This window comes from Mugil cephalus, chromosome 1, assembly GCF_022458985.1.
Source record: "Mugil cephalus isolate CIBA_MC_2020 chromosome 1, CIBA_Mcephalus_1.1, whole genome shotgun sequence".
Lineage (NCBI taxonomy): Eukaryota > Metazoa > Chordata > Actinopteri > Mugiliformes > Mugilidae > Mugil > Mugil cephalus.
In genome coordinates, this window is record NC_061770.1 from 53980291 (window position 1) to 54005000 (window position 24710).

General features: G+C 39.4%; 2 long non-coding RNA genes and 1 pseudogene across 2 annotated transcripts; 1 reads left to right on the forward strand and 2 right to left on the reverse strand.

The window, feature by feature from the left end:
* Positions 1-2511: 2511 nt before the first annotated feature.
* LOC125023513 lies at positions 2512-6768 on the reverse strand. The gene is made up of 4 exons (XR_007114629.1): positions 6632-6768; positions 3258-3324; positions 2776-2913; positions 2512-2547 (listed from the first exon to the last, which is right to left on the reverse strand). It is a non-coding gene; the product is annotated as an uncharacterized LOC125023513 (long non-coding RNA).
* Positions 6769-9928: 3160 nt separating this feature from the next.
* Positions 9929-13498, forward strand: LOC125023575. Its single transcript, XR_007114648.1, has 3 exons — positions 9929-10020; positions 13055-13247; positions 13353-13498. It is a non-coding gene; the product is annotated as an uncharacterized LOC125023575 (long non-coding RNA).
* Positions 13499-19275: 5777 nt separating this feature from the next.
* LOC125014971 lies at positions 19276-23112 on the reverse strand (annotated as a pseudogene).
* Between the last annotated feature and the right edge of the window lie 1598 nt (positions 23113-24710).

Genomic DNA, 24710 nt, shown 5'->3' on the forward strand with positions numbered 1-24710 from the left:
TCATTCACTTCCATCCTCTCTCTCCTCCTCCACTACAGAACCATCTCTTTCATCTTCACCACTGCTCCTGTTTAACTTCAGTTCTGTCTCAATTCTTCTCATTTGCAACTTCACTCTTTTCCTGATTCATAATGTAGGTTTCTTCTCTCAAAACATCACAACATCTCCACCAGAAGAACAAAGACTTGTCTCTAGGTTAAAGTTCAGAAGAACCTCTGGTGGACTCAGTCACCATCAACTTTTTCAAACATATATACGGTTACATTTCCTGGTTTAACTAATCAGTGTCCTCACAAGTTAACTACATACTGTACTAGTATTGTTTTTAACAGGAGGATGAGATGAAGTTGAGCTGAAACATTCAATATGCAGGACTACATGCCTTTTAAAATGTTTCAAAACCTAAATGGAAAAGAAGCCAAACAGACCTGTAGGGACATGTTGTTCTTGTAACTGCTGGACTTCATTTCTCCACTTACTGCTATGTATTACAGTTTTTCTCAATTGCTAAAACACAATTTCTGAAACCTTGCTCCATTTTCTGAAAACATTAAACACAAAACCTCAGCTTCAACTATTTACAAAACAGTTTTTGTTCTTTCAAAATGAAACTTTCACCTGAAAACAGTTTTACCTGTGCTCAAAACCAAACACTGCTCTCAAATCGTAAACAAAGTGATCAAAATGATTTACACTATCAAGCAGTCAGTGAACAATACACCAATAAATAAAAAACACATTGTTCAAAACATACAGTTCTCAGGGAGAAGAACATTTTTAATCTCAAAACAAATTTCAAATGTTTCCATCATTGTCTTTTGATGAACAGAAAACATGTTCTATCATAGCAGCTCAAAACTGATCAGAAATTACTACTCTGCTTTGCTCTTTGCAGTTTTTGTTCTTCCTCCTCCTTGTAGCCCTATTTTTTACACAACTGTACCCTGAATCTCACAAGCTTGTCCTTAGTTTCTGCTGGAATTTCATCAGATATTTCCACTCTTTGTCTTCCTCTTCCTCCTCCTCTTCCTCCTCTTGCCACCTCGCATACACACTCGTCCTCGTCCTCTCACATTGTTTCTTCTGTCCATTCTAAGACTTTCTCCTTCCCACCTTCAACAACCTGTTTGCTCTCTGACCTGGCTTATATTGGTTGTGTCACATGATTTGAAACAAGTGAAATCAGTTTTGACTGGTTGTGTTGAATCAATGACGTGTGTTCTCTGTTTGCATTTGATTGTTGCCACTTGTGTTTCCCAGTATGGACGACATGTGCATTAGAGTTCACAATGTGTTTTGAGAATGACAATGTGTTTAGAGTTCTGCTGAAAAGTCTAAGTGAGATCTGCAAATTGTGTTTTACCATGTGAAATGGTTTAAGGTATTGACAACAGACTGCACAATTAGCTAAATGAGTTCAGCCAATGGCTTTTAGTGTTTTAGCAACTGAGAAAAACTAAAATAGTGTTGACAAGTAAAGACACAAAGCACATTTTAGCTTGATTCCATAAGCAGCACCTGAGGAGGAGCTCATTTGATTGTAACTCAGATTATATTCAACAATACTTCAAATCTGTACCTCTCATCACACATGATATTTTTTATAGAGTGTTAAACCATGATCATAGTGTATGAGTCAATGAGTTTGATTGTTACGGTTAGAGGCAAAAAGAAGAAACACAGTGTTGACATTTAAATGTGTGTTTGAATATTTATGTTATAAATAAAATGAGAAAATGTTTTGATATATGTTTAAATCTTCTGTCATATCAACCTGCCACTTTCAGTAAAATACTTTTCTGAATTCTTCATTACTTTAATGAACTTGACAAAAGGATGGATGCTTCAACAGACAATGCCACTATATTTATAATTTGTTTTAAATACTTTGAAGCAGCTGTGATTTATGTCCATTTCAACACGGTGGCAGAGCTACATGAAGTCATTTTATTTTAAATACAGAGGTCCTGATCAAAGTCTCAAATTCAATGACATTCAAATGATATTTACTCTATAAAATTAACACACTTGAATAAGACAATAAACAATGAGATCTTACCAGATACAGTTAAAGTGACAGTTTTACTACACTTTGTCTGATATGACCACAAGTGTAAACCACAGCACTGATATTCACCACTGTCACCTGGAGACAGAGGATTTAATGTGTAGCGTTGATAGTAGGAAGTAAATCCTCCACCATCCTTGTTGATTTTATAATCCCAGTCAGTGACTCCTCCTTCCTTCATGTCACATATGAAGGTAACAGACTCTCCAGTGAACAAATGTGACCAGTAGGGGTCAGTAGTCAGCACAGCATCTACAACCAAACACAAATATTCTCCTCAACTTTACTCAGTCAACAACATAAAATAAACTGACTTCTATTTTACTCTACAATCTGTTTAGATACATAGATTAAAATAATAAATACACTGACTAAACAATTCAGGGATGAATTACGTTCAGACTAATCTTGAATGAATACAAATAATAAACAGAGAAACTGACCTTGAGCATGTCCACAGTAGGGGAGTGTATCCAACACTAAAATAAAAGTCAAAACTTCAACAATAAAGAAATATTTAAAAATAACTGGGCTTCTTATGACATTTCCAGTTCCATATGGAACCAAATTAGTGAATAAAATGTAACAAATGAAGAAGCAATATTATCTGTCTGTGACTATTCAACACAGTTGTTGGCTCCTGAACTACATCAGATCACCTGTCAAAACCCTGCCTACATGTATGAAGATAAATAGTTGGTACTCACAGGTCAACAACAGCACACACAGAAAAGTGTGTCCCATCCTCACATCCAGCACTGACACTCTGTTGTTGTACCTGAGAAATACTTCCTGTTTGTATCAAGAGAAACTTGGAACTGCAGTCTATGAAGAGAAACAGTGAACTGTGAGGACAAAAAGAAGATTCATGTCAGTATGAGATCACTGGGGTTCTGCTAATGTTTTATTTCTGTCCTTTAGTCCATCCCACTTCCTTCTGTCTTCACTGAAACTCAAAGCACTACACTGGGTTTGACCACAGAACACTGTGACACTTCCTGTCCTCCTACTGCAAATACAAACTCAGTTCACACTTGATTCTATCAACCTACAACCATACGAACTTAGAGTAAATATTTATTTCAACACTTTACCTAAAATCTAAATATATTTGTGTGTGTTATATTGTATATATCCAGTGCATCATGACTGTATTGAGTTGTACTGTGTTTGTTCTGAGTTCACGTACTGACAACGTGTCACTCTGCTTCAGACAAAGACTTCAACTTCATACCAGGAAGCAACAACTGCAGCATCTGAAGAGGAAGAAAGAACCGTGAGGAAAGAAGAAGTTACACTTCACATCAATATGAGATCATCCTCACATCCACCCCCCACAACATCTCAGACCACTGCTCTGGGTTTAACATGTTGACGCCTCCTGTCCAGCTACTGCTAATACAAACTATGTTAACTCTTGATGGTAAAGATGATGTAGAACTAGTCAAACTGTGAGGTCATAGACAATGAGTGTTGGAAGTGATATTCACATGTTGCTTTATATCATTTTATGTCTGACTCCTTGAAAAGATCATTTCTGATCAATAGTTATCAAGACTTTGTTGCACTATGCACATAGTCGTATGATGCAGTGAGTAAATATCAAACAGTACAATGAAGAATGTTGCATTAGAGAAATGTCTGCTTCAGAAAGTCAAGTAGTTTGTTGCAGCAAAAAAAAACTGTTTCTCTGCTGTGTGCTGAAAGCTGAAAGCATCAAACTAGTCATCTACTGAACAGCAGACGTTTAGTTGAACCTCAGGCTGAATTTCCTCTTTTCAAGGTGTCTCAGATAGAAATGATGAGGTCATTGATTGTCAGTAGATAGAAATAAACCTGTAGCAGAATGGACAGTTAGTAACTACATTCTTTATACTCATGGAGACATGGCACTTAGATCAGACACAAATGATTCTGTGTCATATATTAGGTATGTTTATTCATGTTACCATGACAACAAAACAAAATATGAAGATGAAATATGAACCTGTGTATTCTTTGAACAGCTTAGTACTGAATGTACAATAACAAGGTGTGTTTATTCATGGCACTAGGCCAATTTTGATCTAAACTAGAATTTTAGACTATATATACAGTAGTAGGGGGTCCCTGCTCCATCTTTCTATCAGTTTGTGGTCCCATCCTGACCACATTTTACAGAGGGACCATAGAGAGCATCCTGAGCAGCTGCATCACTGTCTGGTTTGGGAACTGCACAAGATGCTGCAGCAGATAGTGAGGACAGAGAAGATCATCAGAGTCTCACAACCCTTCATCAGCAACATTTACACCACACACTACATCCACAAATCCACCAGCATCATGGATGAGCCCACACACCCCTCACACACTCTTCTCCCTCCTTCCATCTGGGAAAAGGTACCAGAGCATTCAGGCCCACACAACCAGACTGTGGAACAGTTTCCTTCCTCAAACCATCAGACCTTTGAACTGACGGAGACTGGACACAACACAAACACATAAACACACTCACCCACAACCACGTAATATCACAACTATACTCATAACCTGTCAGTCCTTTGCACACATCTTTGCATCCCTTGCACACATGATGCTGCTAATCAGTCAAATGTTTCCAACCATCCTAACTCATACTCTGTTAGTCTGATTATCAGTCTGTGCTGCTCTCTGTTCTGTGTAATGTCTTTTTCTAGCTGCATTGTCTCCCAAGTGTTTTGTACTGTTTGTAGTGTTTGTCTCTTGTTCTTGCACTGTTGACACTGTTTTCTGCACAAACTTGCACACATCCTCTTTATGTTCAGTCCCTTGTTAGGGGCTACGGGGCAACGGCCGAGCCTCCAGTCTACATCTTGCTGCTGTAGACTGGAGGCTCGGGGCGAAGCCGTAAGAGTCGTAAGTCGTGAAAAACTGCGATAAGTTTCCCATTGGCCACAATTTACACACTAGAGCCATGATTTTTTCCACAGCTGTAGACAAACCGGTTGTGTCTCTCACAATGTGCTCAGCAAAGCAGTGAGACGTACAGAATTTAAACTGCGAGCCTCTGTTCGCGGTAAAGTACCTGTCTGCTCTCCATTCACTTCAATGCAAAGATTTTCTGAGAAAAGAAAAAGGACCTTTGTGTTTAACTCGTGAGTGTGTCCAAAATATTTCCTCTACAAGGACAAAAACCATATCAAAGTCTTCAGGAATGTCTTAGGACGCCCACGGTCTGCTTGTTTTTCTGATAGGAGCTACCGTTTTGTCACAGTGAGCCCAAATGTGAGACCAGCAAAAAGGGGGGAAATCTAGCCCTTTTTTGTGTCCCGGCTCCGCACGCTTCTGTCGTCATTGACGACCACTGTGAGTTGCCACGGCAACCCCTGAGCCGCAGCTCTGGGTCACAGCTGAGACCAATTCATTAATCAGATGTTTCTACTGATAATACAGATGATCCCTGTGTCCCATACATTAATGTTACAACAATACACACCAACACACACACACAGGTAACTTAGTAATTACAGACACACACACGCGCACGCAAGCGCCACACACAAACAAACACAAACACACAGGAAACTTTATGTTATTACAGTTATAAATACACACAGGAAGAGTAGTAGGATACACAAACATGCATTAATCTCTCACACACAGGCTAACTGTGCTAACCGGAAGCTAACTGTGCTAAATGTAGGCTAAATGTGCTTACTTACCATAATACACACTTCACAGGTAATTTTGTGATTACAGTAACACACACACATGCGCGTGCAAGTGCGCACTACTCACCCTCCTCACTCACCCTCACCCACCCACACACGCGCACGCCACACACACATAAGCACACATGTAACTTTATGTTATCAGAGCCACAAACACAGACACAGGCGCGTGCAAGTGCGCGACACACGCACACATATGCACACACACACACACTCACACTCACACACACACACACACACACACACACAGGAAACTTCATGTTATTACATGTTGTCTGTTCAGTTTCAAATACACTCAGGAAGAGTAGTAGGATGTACAAACATGCTACAGCTAACCGTAAGCTAACTGTGCTAACCATAAGCTAACTGTGCTAAATGTAGGCAAAGTGTGCTAATTCCCATGTTGACAGAGACGGTACCCCCGGCATTAGCTCCCGTAACCACTTCAAAATTTCCCAGAGGCAATTTTCTAGTATTGTACTTAGTCCTATGTCTTCAAGTAGCTCCATGGTCCTGGAGGAACGTCCTCTCATCCTCTCATATATGCTTGAAATGACAATAAAAACCTATTTGACCTTTGAAATACAAGCATTTTGTTTGAAGAGAAACTTTAAATTGTAGCCCATGAAAAGAAACAGTGAACTATGTGGGATTTACTGCTGAATCATTTTCTGTTTGATTAGTCCCACTTCCTTTGCTGCATTAAGAAGAAGACTCACACCACTGCATTGGGTTAAACCAGCTCCTTGTCCACTCTGAACTCACAACTATTTTACACATGATATGAACTGAGAAGTCACCTCATGTCACTCTAGCTGGACACGTGTAGATTTTGGAGTGACTTCTTAGACAACACTCAAAGTGATGTACTTACACAATAATCCCAGCACATGAAGCAAAGTGTGTCCCATCCTCACATCCAGCACTGACAACGTGTCACTCCGTTTTAGAGAAAGATTTCTGAGATCGTCCTCACATCCAGTCCTCACAACGTGTCACTCTGCTCTGTACAAGATAGTCTCTGTCTACTTCCTTCTTTTTTCAACAAACCTCACACCTCTGCAGAGGGTTTAACATGTTGTCACCTCCGGTCCAGCCACAGCAAATACAACTGAGTTAACCCTTGGTGGTAAAGAAAACATGAAACTAGTTAAAGTGTGATGGAGAAGGCAGTAAGCATTGTAACTTATATTTGCATGTTACTTTATGTTATGTCATTCTATGTTGTCTGTTCATGTGATTAAATTAGACCCACTACACCCACTCTGTCTGTTTAGCCTTTGTGCGTATATGCAGCTACGCACAATGTTACACTATCCAGTTAATAACTACATGTTTAGTAACAATTAGGGATTTTAGATTAAGGTATTAAAATACTAATAAAAGACTTAAGTCTAGACTGTCCTCTTTCTAGTGTGTTGAAAGACACAAGACAAGTCATCTACTGAACAGCAGACGTTTAGTTTGAACCTCAGGCTGCATTTCCTCTTTTCAAGGTGTCTCAGATAGAAATGATGAGGTCATTGATTGTCAGTAGATAGAAATAAACCTGTAGCAGAATGGACAGTTAGAAACTACATTCTTTATAGTCATGGAGACACCTACAGGTCAGAAAACAATGTGGTCTAACAAAAGTCTTCCAGTCTTCAGCTGAGCTTGTTGCTGCTGACCGCGCCCACCGATAGGAGACCTTCATTAAATTATAGAATAATTAAAAATAAATTAAAATAGGCCTATTTGTGGAGAGAATATGTAATATTTAAATAAAAGCTTTTTATTTGTTTTCATCCATATTGTCCTTGAAATTCTATTCTTCCTTCATACGTTCTATTTTTATGCTTATAGTGTTGTTCTTTATTTTTGTTGTACCATTGAGCAAAGTGACCGGAGTCAAATTCCTTGTATGTGTTCACATACCTGGTCAATAAAGCTGATTCTGATTCTGAAATAGTGGTCAAGAAAATGGTTTGGCCACTGATCAAAATTTGATGTTGTCATTTGATTTGAAGTTCAGGACGCTCAAAATGTCCGGTCAGCACAAGTCCGGTGCTCAGAAAAGAAAGGAAAAGAGAAGAAGGAGGAGTGAGATCCAGCTGCAGTCAGGTGTCAGGGGAGAGTGATGCGGGAGGGGCCCGCTGCCCGCGAGGACAGAGTCAGGCTACCGATGAGAGAGACGAGAGAGAGACAGAGAGTCACAGTGGAGCGGGAGAGTCCCGCTGCCCTGTCGGAGAGTCTGAGGAGGATGGATCAGAGACTGATGATGATCACACACGTAATTCCAGCCATCCTGCATTAAGGCCAACTAAAATGACGGACTCTGACAGAGTGAACATCGTACATGTGGTGGCAAAACCAACGCCTTTTTCACAGAGGGCAAAGGAATTGCCAGCAGATGCAGAGGGCAGGGAATTCCCAAACTATCTGACATATTCCACGTCCCCCCAATGCAAGAGAAAAATCGATAGGGACTGGATAGTATATAGCAACTCAAAAAAGGCCTTATTTTGCCTACCATGCTTGTTGTTCTCCTCTGAAGTAGAGAAAAGGTCAACTAGTGCACTAAATTCCACAGATGGGATGAAATATCCAATATAAAATACAGAAAGCTTTATGAGAGATTTCCAGAACATGAAAGAAACCGTTCACACAAACATTGTTACTGGAAATGGAAGAACCTACAACATTCTGTCCTACAGACGTCTGGAACTGACAGCCAACAACTAAAATTGATGGAAACAGAAATCGAAAAAAACAAAAACAAAGCACTACTGAAGGTGCTGCTGGATGTAACACTGTACTTAGCCTTCAGGAATCTGCCATTCAGGGGCAGCACAAATACACTAGATGAGCCAGACAATGGACATTTTCTTAATGACCATTCTAAATGACGATTTACCAAACATTAGAGAGCACAGCAACAGGAAAGAGACTCCAAGCTCATTACCTTTCACCTGACAGCCAAAACCAATTTATTGAACTTTGTGCTCAGCGTATCCTAAACACTATTTTGAAGCAAAGGCAAGAACGACATTCTATTCCATAATGTGTGATGCAACCCCAGATGTGTCAAACTTGGAGCAAAATGTACTGTTGCTGAGGTATGTCAGTCAAACTTCCACTGAGGGTGGGTGGGAAATAAATGAACGTTTCCTTGAATTTAAGGACTTTTAAAAAAGACAGGAGAGGAAATCACTATCACTACGTGAACATGGGATAGATGTAGCTGATTGCAGGGGTCAGTGCTATGATAACGGAGCTAACATGGCAGAAAAGTGAGAGGAGTGCAAGCTCGCATACTGAATAAAAATCCCTTGGCCACATACTCACCATGTGCATTTCACACGTTAAACCTAGTTGGTGTCCATGCAGCCCGGGCCTGCCCACAAATACACATATTCTTTGGCTTCATCAATCAGCTGTACAAACTATTCAGTGGCAGCCCTCACCGATGGGAAATCTTACCAAGAGTTTTGGGTTGTTCTCTGCACAACTGTCTGACACACGATGGAGTGTGTGGATAGAGGCAGTGCCCAGTGGAAAAACATTTGCCTGGTGTGATCAGGCATTAGACACCTTTACCACAACAGGTAGCCTCACCAGTGAAGCCAAAGCTGAAGCACAGAGTCTAAAGACCTACTTTCAGTCCTTTAATGCAGTTTTGCTCCTCACTTTTTGGGTCAAGGTGTTACAATGCATAGAGGATAGAAATCTTACCAGCCAGTCCTCAACCATCTCACTAGATGTACAAGCTGTCAATATAAAGGAAGTGGAGGAGGAGATTGCCTGCATGCATGCGTCATGGGACAGTTTTATGACAGAGGCAACTGCTGCTGCCACGTCCATGGGCATCAAATCCCAGTTAGAAATGAGACAGAGAAAGAGGAAGCATTTCTTTGATGAGCCAGAAAAGCAAGGGACAGAAGAGCAAAGCCCAGAGACCCAATTCAGAGATGGAGTGTTTCATGTTGCAATGGACAGAATAATCTCTCAGCTACATGTACGGTTCTCATCAATGAGGCAGATATGTGACGAGTTCTGCGTCCTGTGGAAATTCAGAAATATGCCACAGGACAGCATCAGTGCTGTGAGAAAGCCCAGCACGTGAGACGCCATCTGCTGGTGAAACGGCAGTAGCGCAGTCTGGACAGGTCAGAATATATCAGCCACACTGGACGAGCAGCAGAGCAGCTAGTGAGCAGGCTGAAGCTGCATGGACTCTATGTGTGTGCGTTCACCGTATCCTGTGTGCGTTCTTGAGGAAATGTAAGTGTTTTCTACCTCTTAGTTATTAATATTTCGACTTTCATTGCACTTTGTGTTACATGGAAATATGTTCTGTGAGTTGAGTTAGCTAAGCTGAGCAGCTTGTAGCACAGTAGCTGTTAGCTCTCCCCTTTGCTAGCACTGCAGCTAAGTTTGGATGCCTGTGGTGGTTTAATGATGAATATTTAGTTTGCTAGCACTAATATTACAACTCAGTTTATTGTTGTGATCGTGTCTAAGCTTAATATTAATAAGAATTTTGAAATCGAATTAAGTCGAATTATTTGCTGTTGTTTACACTCTGGATATATAAGCTAATGCTGTTAAGCACGTTTTGCCCCTGCTAAGGTTATGTTGGAAACTGTACAGTTTTCTCCACTGTTTACATGACATTACTGTTGCTCTATTGTGCTAAGTAGCAGTTCATACATAAGTAAGGAATATTACTGGTGAACTGTAAATCATATAGCAGTTTATTTGAATGTTTATTCTGATTTACCCGTTGAAAAATATTCAGAGAATATTTCTAATACATTTTATTATATTTCAGACTACGCACTAGTTAATCCAACACACAACAAACGAAAAAATGCCTGATTTTTCATATTTCAATTTGAGACTCAGATCAAAATACGAAATGGAGAAACGGGGCCACAGGACTGAATCTGATTTGAATATTTAATTGGTCGGGTTTATGTGACCTGGCAGTTTGGATAATGCTTATATATGTCTACGGGGTAATGTAGGAGGCTACCATGGCGGCGCTGGAACCACACACTATATGTCCAAGACTTGTTCAACAGTGGTGAACCCCTTTCACATCTAAAATCCCGGGTTTGGTGGTCTTTCACATGTCAGAAGTCCCGGGTCGGACCTCCATCTCCGAGAGCTGCTCCGCGCCTGCGTGTTTTTCTCCTCTCATACGTCATCGCGAGAACGTCATCATCATACATTTAAGCACAGTACACTGCAGATAAACAATGGGGGACACATGGTGTATCTATTTAACACCTTTAGTTTGTTGATGACCTGAAGAATGGACTCTTTCTAAAGGTTGTTGGTATTAGAATAAATCACTGTGTTCTGAACAGAGCCCGATATCTGCCGCCGTATCTCCTCTTCTCCTCAGATGTTACGTGATCGTTAAAAAAGTGTGGGTAAACCTCTTCTTCGCTCCGGGTACAGTGCGACTCCGAGCAAGTCACTCCAACATTTCAAGTGCACCCGTATTGGATCATAGTACTCCACTGGCTGCATGAGATACACCCCTTGTTTTTATGCTTTAAACCTCTAAATATATTTTTTATTCGTTTTTTTTTTTTAATGTAAATATTAGCATTTTAGCTCTGTAAATGACAGTAAATTGTTGTGTGTTGCCATCTCAGTCTTCCTGTGCCCTGTCTGTTGATCTGTCCATTCTCTTCACTGAAGGGCTTATTTAAATGTCTGCGAATGACTGCCACCTGGTGGCCAGTCTCTTTTGTGGAGGGAGCAGGATATAAAAGGGAGGAGACTACGCATCCCTGTAAGCTCCACCTGTGTCTCTGTTGTGTGTGCGCTCACCTGTGCGCACCTCCATCCCTGATCGTTTGTTCTCTGGGCTGGCGCGGCCTTTGTGCTGCTGACCTTTTCTTTGTTGGCTCATCTTTGTGGCTCTTCGAGTAAGTTTTCCTTTGGTGTATTGTAATTATGTATTGTTTTGCGTTGATACTGTCTCAGTATAGTCTGATGTCGTTGCTATTATTAGGAATCACCTTCAAAATCAAGTAGCTCCCTTGGTGGAGTGGAACGAGGTATGTGGACTTCAGATTTGTGTTATTGCTTTATTTTGATGTGTTGATTTATTCGTATCTGGTGATGCCACTAACGTCATTTTAATGTTTTATTCGAGTTTAGCAACGTTGTTTAATCTCCTAATAAAATGTATTTTTATTTGTTTGTTCTTTTGAATGGTGATAAGGTTGATCCTTTTTGACTCTGTATTGTTGAATAACGACAATATGTTTAATGTGTATAACTGTTTCTTCCTTTTCTGTTGTATTCTTTCTGCATAGTTTTCACGGTGCTGTAGACCACGCAAGATAATAAACTAAGGCACCCGTACGAAACTCCGCCTCATTCTTTGAACCAAGGGTCCGCTACAAGCTCAACAGTTCCAGGTCATGTGATCAATTGACTCATAATCAGTGTGGGATCATAGTACTCCACTGGCTGCATGAGATAGTCTACACCTCTTGTTTTTATATTTTAAATCTCTTCATATTCGTTATTATTTTTTCTATGTAAATATCAGCAGACGTCTTCTATCTCCTTGTGTTTACTGTAAAGTCTGTAATACGGGTGCACTTGAAATGTTGGAGTGGTTTGCTCGGAGTCGCACTGGAGCGAAGAAGAGGTTTAACCGGAGCGAATGTCTGTCCAATATCCAACTTAAAACTAACTTCAGTGCGGTTCTGTATTTGAGCTAAAGCTTCTACAATGATACAGTCTGTCAGGCCACCAAGTGACAACATCAGAATGTATGTTCAGATACATCAACATCGATGCAGCATTCCTGTTCACATCAAGCCGCGTCGAGCCGAGTCAACAAAATCCCGTTTTTATCCCTTTTTCTTTTTTCTTTCTGTTTTTCCTCCTGACTGTACATAAAGAAAGAGTGAGATGATGAGTGTGATTTAGATTAAAATAGTGTGATTGTACATTCAAGTCTGATGCTGTGAAAAAGAACTCTGCGTGTAGAGAAGATGAGATGAGTTGGACATAATGCTGTGTTGTAGACTGAACACTTCCACAAACATAGTTACTGTTGTATGAAATGTAAATTCTCTGTAATTGACAGTCCTCTTGGTTTGATGCAGTTTCAGTATTTTAGGGGTGGGTCAGGATGAGGCATACTTTGTGCTGTGTGCTGGAGTTATTCTGTGAGCACAATAATCTCATGATAAATATCTCAGATGTGACACAATATTTGATATTGCTGCAAACAACACTAAAAAGTTGAATCTCTTATCATTCATGTGTCCTTTTCAAACAGGGGCACACAGGGCTGTTGTGACGCAGAGACCCGACTGGTCATGGATATATACAGGAGAGACAAGCGTCCTCAGATGTGAGACTGACAATGGAGGAGACTCAGAGTGGGAGTATGAATGGAGAACAACGAGCTCAATAAAACCTCCAAATGAAAGAGAATTCAGGATTACTGCTAGTGAATGGCACTGGGGAAGGTACAAGTGTAGGGGCAGAAATAAAAAGTCACATGATGTCTTTTTCTATTATTTACACACAAATAATGAATGATTAAGTAAAATAAATAGTGTTTCTGCTCTGAGGTTGAACATCCATCTGCAGGATGGAGGTTTTACTGGTATAAAGCTGCTCCAGATGACTGTTTTGGGGCCCAAGGGAGACCTACACAATATTAGGAAGGTGGTCATAATGTTATGCTCATCCTGCCAGCAGGGGGTGCTGTTGTCCCAGGTGCTGTAAGTATCACCAAGGAGAATTGACTGAGACTCGGTTTCTAAGAACTTTTTTTGTTTGTTTGTTTTCCAGCTGCCGGTCTCTCTACCTTTATTCTGCTCTCCAACTATGACTGTGCTGTACTGTCTGTGTGACTGTCATGATTTTGAAGTTCATTACAATTCAATTTTGATTTTATTTATGTCGTGTCAATAACAATTCAAACCGTGTCAAGATGCCTTACAAAGCCTGGCCTAAAAACCCCCAGAGCATCTATGAAGCAACTTTGAACAGAACCCAGCTCGTATAGAGGAACCCACCTGACTAAGGCCAACCAGGTAGAGACAGAAAAAGAGAAGAGAGCAGCAGCAGGAACGACATAAACACACATCTGTCATAGATACAAACATCGGACTAAAGCGCACACGTAAAAAGATACACAGCTATTAACATGCTATACAGGAGTAGCACACAGATACATGAGTAGTAATAGAGACAAAAAGTCATTAGAGGACAGAAAATAAATTAGAGGATGGGAGCTTGGTGCAAGAGGATAGGTGCTCAGAGCATCATCCCCCATCATCCTTGGCCTATAGCAGCATCACTAAGGGATGGAGTCACCTGAGCAGCACTAACTATGAGCTAACTAGCTGCCTGGTTTGTTGTTTTGTCTGTGCCCACCCTGAAGATACTTTGTGTTTAAAATAAATCATTCTCTTTCTCACTGCAGGGAAAAGGGCAGTCATCTGTTTATGTAACCTTCAACTTTCCCTCATGGAGCACTCTGTAGCATATCCACACACAAACACACCACGTATGAAACATGTCAAATCTGAACAGACTTTTCAAACTTTAACTCCTGTGACCTGCTGCTCAAGATGTGACTGGGAGTCCATCTGTGATCACAATATGTCCCTATGCCCTGATTCAGAGTTTGTCTTTGATTAAAACCACATTAAACTGTAAGAAGACCATCTCATAAACACAATGAAAACACTACAGACATTTTACTTCAGGACAAAAAAATTAAAAATTAAAAAGTTTATTGATGCATAACAGTTAGAAAAGGTCAAGCTCTTTACAATATACTTAATCAGTTCAGGGAAACATAAAATACTTGTTATACTATCAGTTCTTCTCAACATAGTTAGCTTCTTTAAGTGGACATGTAACAGAATGATGTTTGATGACAGAACATGAAGAAGTGAAAAAGATGCTGATATTAAAGCCACACGATCACTACATTCATACAAACTGAAGCTTTTTATAAAATACATCTGCACTAAAAGCAGCACATTCAGCTGGTTTATGTCTTTATTCATGTGAGTAGCTTCACTTTTATGATCTATTCAGATGGTTTTGTTGATACAGATCTCTATTGACCTGAAAGGACATAGACAAAAATAAATATCCAAGTCACAACTGCTAACTTCTGCTTAAATCCTAGATGTCAAACATGTTTGATGTCATTCAGGTTTAATGTGAGCAGTTCAGAAATCTTAAAATTACATGTGTGAACCTTCACGTTACCAGATAATCTGATGGTTTATCCTCTATTTACCAGGAGGGTGGAATCCAGGAACAAATCAGACCAAAACTCCTTTAGTCTGAGCACAACAGAGATCTATTCTTAGAAATTAATGTTATATTTACCATGAGATGTTCCTGGTTTGATTTCAGAATAAAATGTTTCTTCAGCTGCTGCAGGAGCTGATTTTCCTGTGAACAAAGACAGAGATTGTTTCAGTCTCTTAAAACTAAAAAACACATCCAGCTTCTTCACTAAAATGTAAAAGAAACCTACTGTACTAAAAGAAATACAAGACAACGTGTAACAAACGACAATAATATCTACATTAGGCTCCAGTGAGCCACATCACATAAAGATCATCCTGTTCCAACAATCACTGCTGCAGGTGGACATAGACTTGACTCACCTTTGTCTCTCTTGGCTTTACCTTTCTTATGGAAGAGAACCTGTTCATACATCAGACCGTCATCTGAAACCAAAGCCAAACTTGAGGTTTCAACTGTACAACACAGAAGAAGGATCTTTGTCTAGACAGGACTGTTGTAATGAATCAAACCTGGAGATGATCCAGTCTTCACAGCAGAGTAAACACAGCTCTCTCTCTGGTTTCTGCTTATTCTCTGTTAAAGGATCAGATGATATTATCTGTTATTTAGATGCTACTGGTCTATAAAAGGGTCTCAGCTGCTGTTTGTTCTACATCTTGTATGTGGTTGTTTCCACATAAACACTCACCCTTCTTAGTGATGTTTTTAAGCTCAATCAAAGAATATGTGACATCCCTGGATTCATCTGAAATATAGTGACATGTTTGAACTTCAATCATTTACGGAAAATCTTCTCATTCTAGTGTTTAAAAAAGATTCATGTTAAATGTGAATCACTAACTGGAAAAAGTGTGTACAACTTTTAATATTCTATTTGTTGTAAAATGTTGTCTCATCTTGAACAGAACGAGTTTCAACTAATTAATCCGAGCTTGGATTTATGAAGTGATCAAACCTCATCAGCAGCATTAAACTCTAACAACCTCAGAGCAGATGTAGATCAGAGCTGCACAACGTTCAGGAGGAACTTAATCTCCTGAGACCCTGCGTCCTCATATGGGGACATGAAGTTTTAGGTTTTATTGTAGCTTATTCTGCTTCATTTAAACCCATTGTCCTCATTAGTGGACACCTTTAGTCTGCCATCTAGTGGTAGCAAAGTTAAAACTTATTCATTTACGCTTAGTAACGTTTCCAGTTTGATATGACTCACAAATTTAACACATTTTATGAAAAGCAATGAGCGACAAAGTCACTAATCACCAAGTACTCATTTGAGGATGTTGGGACTTCATTGTTCTGTCTTTGCTCAGTCGTGTTGAGGTATTAAAATGAACAGTTTTATATTGTGTCATGCTTTGGTGACTTCTTTATAATATAAATAATGAAATAATACCAGTGTCTACATGTTTTTTTCCCCAAACTACTTTGTCTGTAGCAGGTGGCCGCTTTCATACAAAATGAAATAGCTGGAACTGGACAGATGCAGGGATATCGGTGGTTGTACCTGCGAGGAATCCAGCCGTGAGTCGCATTAAGTGTGGTAGAGCAGAGAAATTAAAAATGCATATCAAATAAAAGCTCGGGTCTCAGGAGGTTATGAGCATTGTTCCTGAAAGATCAATTCTTAGGATGTCGGGTGAATGACACAGATTGTCTCTTGAAAAACACTAATGCATAAAAGCACATAATCCTAAAAGGTCCATTTCTTTACTTTCCTCACTACTGAACATACTGTACCATTTTCAATGTCTTCAGGGCCTTTGATTGATTCATAGACACAAGCATCACCTACAGAGTCAAATGAAGCCAAGGTTGGATTTAATGTCATTATGTGAGTTGTGTAACGGTTCAGATCAGATCACAAGAAAAAGTGAACTGTCATTAAAGATTAGTCAGAAACTAAAGTCAGGGTTAAGGCTGACCATGGAGAGGAGAAGCATATTCACTCTGTTGACCTTCATCCTGGTTGATCATGTGATCTGTAGCAGAGCTCTGATTTGTTCTCTGAGACCTGGTGAAACCAAAACATTTGAATCCAGTAGATTTAACCAGAATCTCTGAAAGTAATTCTAGTACGTTGAAGATGAGACAGAGGAGAGTTGTACCGACCTGATAAAGCAGGAATCTGTGAAAAGAGACATGATTTTAAACTAATTGTTCTCTTGCTTTCACAGTCCTCATAGAGTAATCAGAATACATCAGTGACTTTGATCATTAGACTATAATCAATCTAATATCAGGAGGAAATGTTCTCACCCTTTGACTGTTTGTAGAGACACAACAGCAGCAGAAGAATAATCAGTGAAATTCCACAAACCAGTCCAACGATCAATGGAAGAAGAAATGAAGAGCTCTCAGACCTGGACACTGCTGTAAATAATAATGACATTCAGTTAAATGTAGATAAAATATGTCATCAGCACAATTTACAAAGATCCCTTGTACTATCAATAATAACTGTAACGATTCCTCACATGTTACAGCCATCCAACTCTGTGGTGATTGTTTTCCTGAGGACTGACACTTGTAGAAGCCTTCATCTGACTTTGACACTGCAGAGATGATCAGCTCCTCTCTGGTATCATTTTGGATGAGTTTGTCATTGTGATAGAAAAACACAGCAGAAAGTTGTTGTTGTTTTCTGAACCTGCAGCTCAGAGAAACAGAATCTCCCTCAGTGACAGGACGGACAGGGCTCACCAGGATGATACCATCAGCTGGAAAACAGTCAAACATTGTTAGTGTCAGTCAGAGATCAGCTGGTGTAGACCTTTAAAAAACCCTGACACAATGATGGGAAAGGCTTCATGTTGGTTTATTTGCTCATGAGCAGATCAGGGAATATTTAATCTGAGCATCAATATACAGTATTCATTTATAAAAAACAAAAACATGTTTAAACTGCCTCTCTAAAACAAATTATTAAAAGTTTTAGATGATATTTTAAATTATTTAAACTATTTCAAAACAATTGAATGACTACCAAGTATTACACATGTATAATACTTTGTTCTATTTAGTATATGACTGCAAACATGAAAACGTTAAAGAAATGATTTGATCATAAGAAGATAGACTAGAAGGAAGGAGATATTCACTTAAATCTACAGCCAAAGATACTGGGAACAACTGAGTCTATACCATGGACAGTGATGTTGACTGCGTTGCTGAACTCTCCTGATCCAGACTCACACCAGTACACTGCATTATCAGACTGGGATCTGGATAATTTACATGTTGATCCAGTCATTGTCCCCCAGGTAGAACAGTGTGACAGGACGCCATCATCAGTAAACCTCCTCACTCTCCACTAGAGTTTCCCTCACAGCTCAGAGAGACAGAGTCAGAGGTGAAGTGCTGCAATCTGTCAGGATTCACTGTGAGAGACGCTGATGAATGGAAATCTGGAAAATCAACCATGATGAAGAGTCACACCTCAGGAAATCTACTGTACAATATGAATAATAAAATAACATTTAACATCAAATAGCTTTAAAATTGAATGTTAGTTACATAAATACAATCTTAAGATACATGTTAGACCATTTCATCCACTCTGGAAACATAAACACAAACATCTCATATCGACAATCTTTAGTTTTAAGACATGTTTTACTGGAAGCAGACTAAACCCTGGGTTAATAGAAAGATAAAGAAAGTCATGAACATAGAAACTGACCTCCAGACCAGACAAACTGAGGTGGACTGTAATCAGTGTAAAACACTGGCTCTCCTCTTCCAGCTCTACACACATATCCTGCTGTGTGTGTCTGACCATCAACGATGTAGGAATCTTGTTCAGTTCCATTGATGCTACCAGGAAGCAGCTCATAGTCGTAATATTGATACTTGTGTGATAGATCAGGAACAGCTTTATACCAGTAAAACCTCCATCCTGCAGATGGATGTTCAACCTCACAGCTCAGAGTTACTGAGGCTCCAGGACTCAGCCATGATGGAGACACAGAGAGGACAGGTTGTTTATCTGTTGAAAGAGGTTTTATCAGAATGAAAACATGTTACTATGTACTGATGGTAGATTACATTCAACATGTGTGTCTGGTGAAGTTGGTATTATTTATCTTAATATGATTGTCTGTGATCTCTTAATAAAATATATATGATATAAATATGAATTTACAGTTAAATACGTGATGACTGGTGAACTATGATGAGACTTACTGATGAATACAGTCAATGTGAAGGAATCACTCACTCTGTTGAAGACTGTTGTTCACTTTTCATTCTACCTTTACACTTGTAGTCTCCAGTGTGGAGTGAAGAATCAGATTTAATCCTGAACTCATTTAGATTTGGAGGTTTGTATGAACTGGTAGATCTCCATTCATACTCCCACTCAGTGTCTCCTCCATGGATCTCACATCTGAGAGTAATCTCCTCTCCTCTGTAGATCTGAGGCCAGTTGGGTTGGAGAGTCACAGTCACCTTGTTTGGAACTGTTCATGTTCAAGATTCATTAATAAAGACACAAAATTCAACATCAAACAGAATGACTTGATGTATCCATAGATAGACATTGGATGTCTGCATTTTTTGGTTCCTCCTTTTTTCAAACTCACCATTTTCATTGATCCTGACTGAATCACTGTACTCTGTGTAGTAAACTGGGTCTCCTCTTCCTCCTCTGCACCAGTACAGTCCTTCCTGTGAGACTCTCATTTGTCCATTTGAATAGAAACCAGCATGTTGTGTGGTCAGAGGTTCAGAGGACTTCTCATCTCTGTACCAGTAGTATTTCCATCCAGATGATGGCGTCACTGAGCAGGTCAGAGTCACACTGCCTCCTACTGGAATATCTCTGGTGTCAGCACTCAGTCTGGCCTTTGGTTTAGTTGCTGTTGAGTTTAGAAAAAAGTAATGATTGTCACCGTGTCTAACTCGTTTAAATCACAATTAATATTAGAAAATTATGTCAATTCCAAATCTCCAGTCAATGGTTTATGTGATTTTTTTGTTAATTTTTGACAGTTAAATGTGTGTTTTGACAAATAAAATTGTAATTGTAATAATTTTGACATTTATTTTAACCGAAGTGATGTTGTCATCCTTATACTGACTGACCATTCATTCTACAGACTGGCTGTCGTCAGGCCAAACTATTTATCAGCTACTGACAATCAAGTTAAACTCATGATTAAACTGAAGACATGACACACTTCTCACACACCTCGATAAGAAAATCAGAATGCACAACAGCAAACATGACTTACCAGATACTGACAGTGTGATGGCTTCACTCCACTCTGTAGAATATGAGTCATCTCTGAGTCTACTCCTACACATGTAATTTCTCAGAAGCGGTGAAAGTCCAGTAGTTATTGTTTGGCCAGTGTGTAGATGACCTGGGTTTACTCCATTCATACTTCCACTCAGTGTCTTCACCTCCCTGGACCTCACATGTCAGAGTGATCTTCTCACCTCTGAATATCTGAGGCCAGTTGTGTTGTCGTGTTACAACAGCCTTGTTGGAAACTGTTTCCACCAGATATGAACAGTTGGGACACAAATAGAAACATGAAATCAACAGAGAAAACTCAACATTGTAGGTTTCATCATTAATTCCGATGAAAATCATGAATATTTCAAACTAAATAACTGAACTCACAGGTTATCTCAATGGTGACTGGATCACTGTGATCAGTGTAGTAAACTGGTTCTCCTCTTCCTCCTCTGCACCAGTAGATTCCTCCTTGTGATACACTGATAACTCTGTTTTCTCCATCATTTATTCTGACTTGAACTTCAGAGATGTCTGTGCTACGTCTGAACCACTCATATTTCCATCCAGCAGAGGGCTCCACAGAGCAGGTCAGTGTCACTCTGCCTCCTACTGGTATGGTTGTTGGTCCTGATGTCAGTGTGGCCCTGGGTCTATCTGATGTTATAAATAAAATGAGAAAATGTTTTGATGTATGTTCAAATCTTCTGTCATATCAACCTGCCACTTTCAGTAAAATACTTTTCTGAATTCTTCATTACTTTTATTAACTTGACAAAAGGATGGATGCTTCAACAGACAATGCCACTATATTTATAATTAGTTTTAAATACTTTGAAGCAGCTGTGATTTATGTCCATTTCAACATGGTGGCAGAGCTAAATGAAGTCATTTTATTTTAAATACAGACGTCCTGATCAAAGTCTCAAATTCAATGACACTCAAATACTATTTACTCTATACAATTAACACACTTGAATAAGACAATAAACAATGAGATCTTACCAGATACAGTTAAAGTGACAGTTTTACTACACTTTGTCTGACGTGATCCCTTTTTGTAACCACAGCACCGATATTCACCACTGTGACCTGGAGACAGATTTAATGTGTAGCGTTGATCTATGTAGTAGCGAGTAAATTCTCCACCATCCTTGTAGATTTTATAATCCCAGTCAGTGACTCCTCCTTCCTTCATGTCACATATGAAGGTAACAGACTCTCCAGTGAACAAAGGTGACCAGTAGGGGTCAGTAGTCAGCACAGCATCTACAACCAAACACAAATATTCTCCTCAACTTTACTCAGTTAACAACATAAAATAAACTGACTTCTATTTTACTCTACAATCTGTTTAGATACATAGATTAAAGTAATAAATACACTGACAAAACAATTCAGGGATGAATTACGTTCAGACTAATCTTGAATGAATAAAAATAATAAATAGAGAAACTGACCTTGAGCATGTCCACAGTAGAGGAGTGTATCCAACACTAAAATAAAAGTCAAAACTTCAACAGTAAAGAAATATTTAAAAATAACTGGGCTTCTTATGACATTTACAGTTCCATATGGAACCAGATTAGTGAATAAATGTAACAAATGAAGAACCAATATTATCTGTCTGTGACTATTCAACACAGTTGTTGGCTCCTGAACTACATCAGATCACCTGTCAAAACCCTGCCTACATGTATGAAGATAAATAGTTGGTACTCACAGGTCAACAACAGCACACACAGAAAAGTGTGTCCCATCCTCACATCCAGCACTGACACTCTGTTGTTGTACCTGAGAAATACTTCCTGTTTGTATCAAGAGAAACTTGGAACTGCAGTCTATGAAGAGAAACAGTGAACTGTGAGGACAAAAAGAAGATTCATGTCAGTATGAGATCACTGGGGTTCTGCTAATGTTTGATTTCTGTCCTGTTAGTCCATCCCACTTCCTTCAGTCTTCACTAAAACTCAAAGCACTACACTGGGTTTGACCACAGAACACTGTGACACTTCCTGTCCTCCGACTGCAAGTAACTTTATCTTATTAGAGCCACATACACGGACACAGGCGTGCGCAACCGCGACATACACACACACACGCACATAAACACACAGGAAACTATGTTATTACAGTTACAGATACACTCAGGAAGAGTAGTAGGATGTACAAACATGCTACAGCTAACTGTAAGCTAACTGTGCTAACCATAAGCTAATTGTGCTAAATGTTGGCAAAGTGTGCTAATTCCCATGTTGACAGAGACGGTACCCCCGGCATTAGCTCCCGTAGCCCCTTCAAAATTTCCCAGAGGGAATTTTCTAGTATTGTACTTAGTCCTATGTCTTCAAGTAGCTCCATGGTCCTGGAGGAACGTCCTCTCATCCTCTCATATATGCTTGAAATGACGATAAAAACCTCTTTGACCTTTGAAATACAAGCATTTTGTTTGAAGAGAAACTTTAAATTGTAGCCTATGAAAAGAAACAGTGAACTATGTGGGGATTTACTGCTGAATCATTTTCTGTTTGATTAGTCCCACTTCCTTTGCTGCATTAAGAAAAAAGACTCACACCACTGCATTGGGTTAAACCAGCTCCTTGTCCACTCTGAACTCACAACTATTTTACACATGATATGAACTGAGAAGTCACCTCATGTCACTCTAGCTGGACACGTGTAGATTTTGGAGTGACTTCTTAGACAACACTCAAAGTGATGTACTTACACAATAATCCCAGCACATGAAGCAAAGTGTGTCCCATCCTCACATCCAGCACTGACAACGTGTCACTCCGTTTTAGAGAAAGATTTCTGAGGTCGTCCTCACATCCAGTCCTCACAACATGTCACTCTGCTCTGTACCAAGATAGTCTCTGTCTACTTCCTTCTTTTTTCAACAAACCTCACACCTCTGCAGAGGGTTTAACATGTTGTCACCTCCGGTCCAGCCACAGCAAATACAAACTGAGTTAACCCTTGGTGGTAAAGAAAACATGAAACTAGTTAAAGTGTGATGGAGAAGGCAGTAAGCATTGTAACTTATATTTGCATGTTACTTTATGTTATGTCATTCTATGTTAGCCTTTGTGTGTATATGCAGCTATGCACAACGTTACACTATCCAGTTAATAACTACATGTTTAGTAACAATAAGGGATTTTAGATTAAGGTATTAAAATACTAATAAAAGACTTAAGTCTAGACTCTCCTCTTTCTAGTGTGTTGAAAGACACAAGACAAGTCATCTACTGAACGACAGATATTTAGTTTGAACCTCAGGCTGAATTTCCTCTTTTCAAGGTGTCTCAGATAGAAATGATGAGGTCATTGATTGTCAGTAGATAGAAATAAACCTGTAGCAGAATGGACAGTTAGTAACTACATTCTTTATCCTCATGGAGACACCTACAGGTCAGAAAACAATGTGCTCTAACAAAAGTCTTCCAGTCTTCAGCTGAGCTTGTTGCTGCTGACCGCGCCCGCCGATAGGGGACCTTCATTAAATTATGGAATAATTAAAAATAAATTAAAATAGGCCTATTTGTGGAGAGAATATGTAATATTTAAATAAAAGCTTTTTATTTGTTTTCTTTCTAATTGTCCTTGAAATTCTATTCTTCCTTCATACGTTCTATTGTCATGCTTATAGCGTTGTTCTTTATTTTTGTTGTACCATTGAGCAAAGTGACCGGAGTCAAATTCCTTGTATGTGTTCACATACCTGGTCAATAAAGCTGAGCATCAGACTGATCTTTATTGCCGGCAAAAAATGAGAGCAGCATCACAGGACAAAAACTGGTCACCACGACCGCGCTCTGAGGTGCGAGGGCTACTGTCCTCATCTTTTATACCTTTGGGACGTCACAAGTCACACTCTTGTCCTTCCTCTACATGGGGCAAACCCTCACCAGCCCCTTATTTGAACCAATCATACCCTTAGAAATTGTCTTCATCACTGTTGATGAGCCATGTGGCCTTGGATGCAGATGTGCCACATGGCTCTGGAGCATCGTGATCTACTCCAAATACCTTTTCTATTTTTTCCTCAGGTTCAAACACCTGCATTCATCAGTAGTTTTGGAATTTCCCAAGGCTCCTAGTTTCACAAGGTTACTCCCGTCCATTTTACTCCCTTATCTTCTAGTCCACTCTTAAGCTCATTGTTCTTTAAAATAACTTTAACAAGTGCGATAAGCACAACTATCTTCTACATACACACGTGCTCTTGTGAGGAATACAGCAGATATACTTTTGGTTCCAGTGCTCTCCCTTTGTGTTCTAGTAGCATATGCCTGGTGAAGGCCCATCATATCAAACTTAATGTTGTAATCAAGCTAATGACATTATGATCGGACACATCATTGTAATTCAATCATAACCTTATAATCAAACATGATCAAACTAA